Below are 9759 nucleotides of genomic sequence, written 5' to 3'. Positions count from 1 at the left end.
GCCTGGTAGGTGTTGGGATTATATCTGCAACACGGGCATTATCGAAAGATGGTTAAGTGGAGTCACCCAATGGGTGCCGTGCGTTATCAGGTACGTAATGCACAGTAGAGATACATTGTCGGGAGGTGGAACCCGAAAAATGTACAAGTCCGGGAATACGGAAAAGTTCCCCATGAAAGGCTGGGGATACAATTATTGATACAAATAATGTGCCTAAGGGTACATTTATTTTTCTAAGTCCCAGAAATCCGTCACTGAACATCACGACTTACAAACACATCTTCCCCCGGTCCTCCCATATACGGCACGGGGACAAGTATGAAGAATGAAAATCATGTGTGTATGGAACATATAATGTGCCTGAGAGCACATTTTTTTTCTAAGTCCCAGAAATCCGTCACTGAACATCACGACTTACGAAGACATGCTTCCCCCGGTCCTCCCATATACGGCACGGGGACAAGTATGAAGAATGAAAATCATGTGTGTATGGAACATATAATGTGCCTGAGAGCACATTTTTTTTCTAAGTCCCAGAAATCCGTCACTGAACATCACGACTTACGAAGACATGTTCCCCCGGTCCTCCCATATACGGCACGGGGACAAGTATGAAGAATGAAAATCATGTGTGTATGAAACATATAATGTGCCTGAGAGCACATTTTTTTTTCTAAGTCCCAGAAATCCGTCACTGAACATCACGACTTACGAAGACATCTTCCCCCGGTCCTCCCATATACGGCACCGGGACAAGTATGAAGTATGAAAATTTTTGGTCACAGCGTGAAATCCCTCTAATGATCATGAAAATAGCATCGGATCACTTATCTGACCATAAAAAGTGAACCAAAACCCTATTTGAACAAACTTTTTGGTCCTATGAAAAATTCACTTTTCATATATGTCATGGTCGAAAATTTTCTAAGTCCCAAAAAATCACATATTCTCGAATATCTCGAAAACTACGTATCGGACAGGGGTCAACCAAGGTGTTTTAGAAAGGTCTTTACAAGCTCTATTTAATGAGCCATAGCGACTTTCAAGTGATTTTTTGACACTTTTTCGCATATCGGCATCCTTGGTTCCCATACTGGCCATAGGCCATAGGGCACCGAACGGCCAACTTTTGGTCCGGGGGTGAAATTTTTTTTTCACGAGATTTTGATGAAAATGGCTTCGGAACGCGTTTCTAATAATGAAAAGTGAAACCAAACAGTATTTGCGAAGAAAAAATTGTCCTATGAAAAAATCACTTTTCATATATGTCATGGTCGAAAATTTTCTAAGTCCCAAAAAATCACTTATTCTCGAATATCTCGAAAACTACGTATCGGACAGGGGTCAACCAAGGTGTTTTAGAAAGGTCTTTACAAGCTCTATTTAATGAGCCATAGCGACTTTCAAGTGATTTTTTGACACTTTTTCGCATATCGGCATCCTTGGTTCCCATACTGGCCATAGGCCATAGGGCACCGAACGGCCAACTTTTGGTCCGGGGGTGAAATTTTTTTTTCACGAGATTTTGATGAAAATGGCTTCGGAACGCGTTTCTAATAATGAAAAGTGAAACCAAACAGTATTTGCGAAGAAAAAATTGTCCTATGAAAAAATCACTTTTTCTTAGGGTACGGGTCAAAAATTTTCTAAGTCCCAAAAAATCACTTATTCTCGAATATCTCGAAAACTACGTATCGGACAGGGGTCAACCAAGGTGTTTTAGAAAGGTCTTTACAAGCTCTATTTAATGAGCCATAGCGACTTTTTAGTGATTTTTTGACAAATTTTGTCATATCGGCATCCCGAGTTCCCATACTGGCCATAGGCCATGGGGCCCCGAACGAAAAAATTTTGGTCCGAGGGTCAAAATTTTTTTTCTCATAAATTTGTTCAAAACGCCGTCGGAACGCGCCTTAGATCATGAAAAGTGAAAAGAAACAGTATTTTGCAAAAGTTGGGGTGGCCTATGACTTACATGGCCACGTCCTAGGTCCGAGTTCCCGAGGTCGTGTTCTTCAGTGGCGGAAAAAAATGGCCACTTGTGGGAGATGCAAAATGTTCATTTTGTATTATAGGGGACACACTATCGAAGCGAAAATTTCAGAAATGGCCTAAAACGTGAAGAAATGATGGGGTATGTACGAAAAGAAGGTTTTTATGGTCAAACGGTGAAAATTTTTTTTTATGAAAAATTTTGGTCTCCCACCGTTCATGAATTTCTAGGACCAAAAATCGAAAAATTTGCAAAACTTCACGATCGAAAGGGAAACGCATATGTGGTGTTCCTAGGTGTGTACGGTGTACGAAAAACGGGTTCACGATGAGATATCAGGCAAATAAGTGGACCTAAAGTGAGTTATACGGGTAAGACGAGGTGTCCAAAGACCGAAATAGGGGTACCAACTGAGAACGAAATGAAGGTCCCCGAAGTCGCCATACAAGTTATAGGAGGTGTCCAAAGTACGAAAAGAGTTCCATATTCGGCTGTTCCTACTATATGGTTCCCTGATTGCTGCTCCAAGGAGTAGTGAGGAAGTGTCCAAAGGTCTGTTGGGGGTATCGAGGTGATACCCTCGACGGACAATATGCACGAAAAGTGGTTCGATGATCTATCCTGTAGGTCGTACGGCAGCCATACCCGGCTGGAAGTACCGCGGTAATTCCGCAATAAAACGTTCGCCAGACGAACAAACAAATTGAATTAGCTCATCGTAGTGTACGGAAACGAAACGAAAATGTAAGGTGATTAGGGATCCGGGAGCAATCTCGCGATCCCATGGTTCGGTGTAAGAAATGATACGAAGTGTTCATAAGTCTCCTCTGGAGGCAGAACCATCGTAGCAAAGTTCGGGAACCCAAGGGTCACAAAAACTCGTAGGACGATATCCACGAATAATCGGGGACTTGTGGGGACTACCGTGCCCTGACAAGTCAACTACACCTTAACTGGTGATGGTCGTCCTACGGGGACCTGCGGGGAACAAAGGGTCACAAAAACTCGTAGGACAATATCTCCGAATAATCGGGGACTTGTGGGGACCACCGTGCCCTGACAAGTCAACTACACCTTAACTGGTGATGGTTGTCCTACGGGGACCTGCCGGGAACCCAAGGGTCACAAAAACTCGTAGGACGATATCCACGAATAATCGGGGACTTGTGGGGACTACCGTGCCCTGACAAGTCAACTACACCTTAACTGGTGATGGTCGTCCTACGGGGACCTGCGGGGAGCAAAAGGAGTCAGAAACAATCGTAGGACGATATCCACGAATAATCGGGGACTTGTGGGGACTACCGTGCCCTGACAAGTCAACTACACCTTAACTGGTGATGGTCGTCCTACGGGGACCTTCAGGGAGCCGCAGTAAGTCGCAGGTCGTATGCGAGCCTTGATTGGTCCTGTTGGGGGCGTGCGGGGTGTAATGCCTCGGTACGTCAAATGTTGGTGTACGATGTACATCGATAATCTGACATCCTCCTGAACAACCTTTGCTCGTGTGGTTATTGGCGCTGTGGAGTCGGTGTACTGCCGCAGGTCAATGAGAGTGGTCACAACAAAGATTGTGTCACCTGATGAACGTAGAAAGAGAGTCTGCGGGGACTGGTGCCCTGGTAGACAAAAAATATCGAACAAGCAATTGACGAAGACGAATTCTGGTTGATCCTACCAGTAATATACGCTTGTCTCAAAGGTTAAGCCATGCATGTCTAAGTACAAACATAAATGAATGTGAAACCGCATAAGGCTCAGTACAACAGCCATAATTCACAAGATCATCCACCCATCAGTTACTTGGATAACTGTGGAAAAGCCAGAGCTAATACATGCAACATGCCGGGACCGCTGTCCGCTTGCGGGCGGTGGAACTGGTGCACTTATTAGTAAAACCAATCGCCTCCGGGCGGCTTGAGTTGAAGTCTGGATAAGGATGCCGATCGTATGGTCGCTTGACCGACGACAGATCTTGCAAATGTCTGCCCTATCAACTATTGATGGTAGTGTAGAGGACTACCATGGTTGCGACGGGTAACGGGGAATCAGGGTTCGATTCCGGAGAGGGAGCCTGAGAAATGGCTACCACATCCAAGGAAGGCAGCAGGCGCGTAAATTACCCAATCCCGGCACGGGGAGGTAGTGACGAGAAATAACAATATGGACCTCTCTAACGATGGTCCATAATTGGAATGAATTGAGCATAAATCCTTCAATAAGGATCAAGTGGAGGGCAAGTCTGGTGCCAGCAGCCGCGGTAATTCCAGCTCCACTAGCGTATATTAAAGTTGTTGCGGTTAAAACGTTCGAAGTTGATTCCCCGTCCAGACACGCGACCGCCGCGGGCGCCCGGCACACGCCGGATACGTTCGTGCGCGAGCTCGCGGCTGCGACTCACAATGGTGTGCCTGGGCGTCAACCTCGTGATCGGTCGGGCACGTCCCGAGCCGGTGCGTGGTGCCCGGGCAGCTCCCATTTACCTTGAACAAATTAGAGTGCTTCAAGCAGGCTAGTACAAAAGCGTCCACACCCGCCCAGGGTTGGCGTTGGCCGAGAATAATCTTGCATGGAATAATGGAACATGACCTCGGTCTGAGTCTTTTGGTTGGTTTTGTATAGACCCAGAGGTAGTTGGGGGCATTGGTATTATGGCGCGAGAGGTGAAATTCGTAGACCGTCGTAGGACCAACTGAAGCGAAAGCGTTTGCCATGGATGCTTTCATTAATCAAGAACGAAAGTTAGAGGATCGAAGGCGATTAGATACCGCCCTAGTTCTAACCGTAAACGATGCCAATCAGCAATTGGGAGACGCTACTACATTCGGTGCTCTCAGTAGCTTCCGGGAAACCAAAATCGGGTTCCGGGGGAAGTATGGTTGCAAAGTTGAAACTTAAAGGAATTGACGGAAGGGCACCACAAGAAGTGGAGCTTGCGGCTTAATTTGACTCAACACGGGAAAACTTACCAGGTCCGAACTTATCGAGGTAAGACAGATTAAGAGCTCTTTCTCAAATTTAAGGGTAGTGGTGCATGGCCGTTCTTAGTTCGTGGAATGATTTGTCTGGTTAATTCCGATAACGAACGCGACTCAAACAAGCTAACTAGAACGCTGTCAGCAGTGTGCCTCCGGCGCACCTGACGTTACGGGGCGGCGGCGCCTTCGCGGGCGGTCGTCGCACTAGTTTGCCCTGCTTAGCGGGACAACTTGTGTTTAGCAAGGTGAGAGTGAGCGATAACAGGTCCGTGATGCCCTTAGATGTTCTGGGCTGCACGCGTGCTACAATGTGGGCAGCAGCGTGTTCTCGCCAATAGGCGCCCCCATTCCGAGAGGAACGGGAAATCACCCAAATGCTCATTTAGTTGGGATTGGGGACTGCAAACGGTCCCCCATGAACCTGGAATTTCTAGTAAGTGCTAGTCATTAGCTAGCGCTGATTACGTCCCTGCCCTTTGTACACACCGCCCGTCGCTACTACCGATGGATTATTAGTGAGGTCTCTGGAGGCATACCTTCCGCGGTTCCTTCGTGAGCTGCAGTTGGCACGGCCGAAGTTGACCGAACTTGATGATTTAGAGGAAGTAAAAGTCGTAACAAGGTTCCGTAGGTGAACCTGCGGAAGGATCATTACCGATCAAACAAGTCCGGGAGTGAGGTTGCCAAACGCATCGTCGGCATCACATGCTGACGCGCACGCTACAACCACAAGATGGTGTAGCACACTTGGTAGAGTTGAGCGAAAGCAACTCTTTCAAAGGGATACACATACCACTGCCTCGGCGAAGGTCAGTAAAGATGCACACTTTGGTAGTACCGGTACCTTATACACTGACTGATTGTCGTGTCAAACGGGGTGATCGACAGTCGCACTTTGGCGTGCTCGGCTCCGCAACCGTCGGGGCCGTGGGCGCCTGCAGTGTGGTACTAGGGAACCAGAGTTGTGTGTTGGTTTGTGTATAATGGACATATCATTACCCATCAAACAAGTCCGAGAGTGAGGTTGCCAAACGCATCGTCGGCATCACATGCTGACGCGCACGCTACAACCACAAGATGGTGTAGCACACTTGGTAGAGTTGAGCGAAAGCAACTCTTTCAAAGGGATACACATACCACTGCCTCGGCGAAGGTCAGTAAAGATGCACACTTTGGTAGTACCGGGTACCTTATACACTGACTGATTGTCGTGTCACAACGGGGTGATCGACAGTCGCACTTTGGCGTGCTCGGCTCCGCAACCGTCGGGGCCGTGGCGCCTGCAGTGTGGTACTAGGGAACCAGAGTTGTGTGTTGGTTTGTGTATAATGGATGGATGGACTTCGGTTCCATTCATCAACTAGTTCGGTGTGTACGTTAAACCCTAGGCAGGGATCACTCGGCTCATGGATCGATGAAGACCGCAGCTAAATGCGCGTCAGAATGTGAACTGCAGGACACATGAACATCGACACGTTGAACGCATATGGCGCATCGGACGACTCAACCCGACCGATGCACACATCCTTGAGTGCCTACCAAGTTATCTCAACACTCTAACCAAACTGACCGTCCTGACCCCATCATAGGGGGTAGGCTTCGCAGCATGGCGTGCTCGGATCCGCATCCTTGTCGGGACCGTGGGCGCTGAAAGTGAGAGTGCTAACACAGAGAGACATACGAGGTATGGTACACAAACCTAAACACACACACACACATGTGAGCATGGGTGAAGAGCGAGCGCGCGTCAAGTCGCACGGTTCGACCTCTAGTATCAACCAACGGATGTATCCACCACAGCATATAAGGTTATCACCAATTGCACGGGGACTTCCACCGGTTGGCTCGGGTCGAGTAACACTTGCGGCCCAACGCGCTCGTATCTTTCCTCGCATCCAGTTGCAGTCGCGAGACGTGCTCACGCCGTGTGGGTGAGTGAGGTTAGCACGACAGGGGTGATTTATCACCGCTTCTCCCGTCGCATCATTGTGACAGTGGAGTCTGTAGGCCTCAAGTGATGTGGACGACCCTCAGAATTAAGCATATTAATAAGAGGAGGAAGAGAAAACAACCGGGATTCCCTGAGTAGCTGCGAGCGAAACGGGAAGAGCTCAGCACGTAGGGACGACGAGGGGGCCTCGTCTGTCCGATGCCGTGTTACTGGACCGGTCCGTTATCTGCTACGCACGGTGCAAACAGTTCAAGTCTAACTTGAAGGGTGGCCCATTATCCCAAGAGGGTGATAGGCCCGTAGAACGGCACAGGACTGTGGTGGCAGACGGCCGGCTCCATGGAGTCGTGTTGCTTGATAGTGCAGCACTAAGTGGGAGGTAAACCCTTCTAAAGCTAAATACGCCATGAGACCGATAGCGAACAAGTAGTACCGTGAGGGAAAGTTGAAAAGCACACTCTGAATAGAGAGTCAAATAGTACGTGAAACTGCCTAGGGGACGCAAACCCGTTGAACTCAATGATCCGGGCGGCGATATTCAGCGGTGGGCCTCCGGGCCTACCGGCACTTATCGATCCGCAGCAAACGGACATCGCGATCCATTGCGCATCTGCGTGAGCAATCATTCCGGCAATAGGCCCCTGGCTCGTGGTGGACGGCTCCCTAGTAGGGGCGGCTTGGCGGCCGCTCCAAACGGGGGGGTCCCGCGCCTTTCACACCCGAGAGGCGCGGGTCCGACCGAGTCTTGGTGCGCGCTGGAAGCACGATGGAACGTACGACCGGGGTCTAGGGAGCAGCCTTGTAGCCGAAGGCCTAGAAGCACTCGACCCCCCGATCGGCGATGACGCACTATGCATTGAGGCACCTCCGGGACCCGTCTTGAAACACGGACCAAGAAGTCTATCTTGCGCGCAAGCCAATGGGCGTCGCGTAACCAGCAATGGTTGCGCAAACGACTCAAACCAAAAGGCACAGACAACTCGAACAAGGTTGCTAGGGATTACGGGTTCGGCACCGGCGCAAGCTTCGTCGGGCCCCTCCATCCGGGGTGTCCCGTCCCGCGGCTGTCTCGTGCAGCCCGAGTGGGCATCCTCGAGTGCGTAGGATGCGACCCGAAAGATGGTGAACTATGCCTGATCAGCCGAAGTCAGGGGAAACCCTGATGGAGGGCCGAAGCAATTCTGACGTGCAAATCGATTGTCAGAGTTGGGCATAGGGGCGAAAGACCAATCGAACCATCTAGTAGCTGGTTCCCTCCGAAGTTCCCTCAGGATAGCTGGGCACGTAGCATTTCGAGCCTATCTTATCTGTAAGCGAATGATTAGAGGCCTTAGGTTCGAAATGATCTTAACCTATTCTCAAACTATAAATGGGTACGGTACTGGGCGGCATGCTTGATGATCGCCGCCCTGGGAAATCGAACTAACACGGCGGGGTCTCCTCTCCTCCGGGGGGGGAGGGCTCCGGTTAGATATCGGTGTGCCTAGTGGCCAAGTTTTGGTAAGCAGAACTGGTGCTGTGGGATGAACCAAACGCAATGTTACGGCGCCCAAATAAACGACGCATCTCAGATACCATGAAAGGGTTGATTGCTAAAGACAGCAGGACGGTGGACATGGAAGTCGTCATCCGCTAAGGAGTGTGTAAAACTCACCTGCCGAAGCAATTAGCCCTTAAAAGGATGGCGCTCAAGTCGTTTGCCTATAACATGCCGCTAGCGGTAGAGCGCATCGGGGGCTGACCAACCTGACGATGAAACCATAGCGAGTAGGAGGGTACGGTGGTGTGCGCAGAAGTGTTTGGCGCAAGCCGGCATGGAGCCGCCACCGGCACAGATCTTGGTGGTAGTAGCAAATATTCGAACGAGCTCTTGGATGACTGAAGTGGAGAAGGGTTTGTGTCAACAGCAGTTGAAAACGAGTTAGCCAATCCTAAGCCGCATGGGAACCCAACCCGTACAATCCCATACATAGCCGGCGAAAGGGGAATCCGGTTACCATTCCGGAGCCTGTTGAGTACCCGTTTGCGCGGGCGTGTGCGTGTCGTCCAAACCTCTCCCACCCAGGTGGGGCGGTGCGGGTCCGGCCGTACACGGTCGTGTGTCAGCTTCATGGCAACATGAATCCTTTCTTCGAGAAGCCAACGAGGGGCATCGGAAAGAGTTTTCTTTTCGTTTAACAGCCACCACCGACCATGGAAGTCACTCACAGAGCGATATGGTTGGACGCGCTGGTAGAGCACGGCCGCGCCACTGCCGTGTCGATGCACTCTTCTGGACCGTGAAAATCGAAGACTGGGGCACACTCGCTCAGTTGATCCGAAGCCTATCCGCTGCCCCCCGTGGGTGGTCGGTGCGGTCTAGGTCGCTGGGTATGAGCGTATAACGTTCTGGCCGTACTCTCAACAGCTTGTACCGAATCCGCAGCAGGTCTCCAAGGTGCAGAGTCTCTAGTCGATAGATCAATGTAGGTAAGGGAAGTCGGCAAACTGGATCCGTAACTTCGGGACAAGGATTGGCTCTGGAGGCTGGGCGTGACAGCCGGGACCGGGTCCGCCCCGTGCGTGTGGCACTTCGCGGTTTTGCATGTGCGGGGTGCCGGGCCCGCGGTCGCGCGCAACAAACAGCCAACTCAGAACTGGCAGGCTGAGGGAATCCGACTGTCTAATTAAAAACAAAGCATTGTGATGGCCCGGGTGGGTGTTGACACAATGTGATTTCTGCCCAGTGCTCTGAATGTCAACGTGAAGAAATTCAAGCAAGCGCGGGTAAACGGCGGGAGTAACTAGACTCTCTTAAGGTAGCAAATGCCTCGTCATCTAATTAGTGACGCGCATGA

The 9759-nt window shown here is 50.3% G+C and overlaps 1 non-coding gene across 1 annotated transcript; it reads left to right on the top strand.

Moving 5' to 3' along the window:
* The first annotated feature begins 6351 nt into the window (after positions 1–6351).
* On the top strand, positions 6352–6508 carry LOC118516046. Its single transcript, XR_004907626.1, has one exon. It is a non-coding gene; the product is annotated as a 5.8S ribosomal RNA (ribosomal RNA).
* Positions 6509–9759: the final 3251 nt, after the last annotated feature.

The sequence above is a fragment of the Anopheles stephensi genome, unplaced genomic scaffold, assembly GCF_013141755.1.
Source record: "Anopheles stephensi strain Indian unplaced genomic scaffold, UCI_ANSTEP_V1.0 ucontig222, whole genome shotgun sequence".
Taxonomy (NCBI): domain Eukaryota; kingdom Metazoa; phylum Arthropoda; class Insecta; order Diptera; family Culicidae; genus Anopheles; species Anopheles stephensi.
This window is presented reverse-complemented; position numbering and strand designations above follow the sequence as displayed.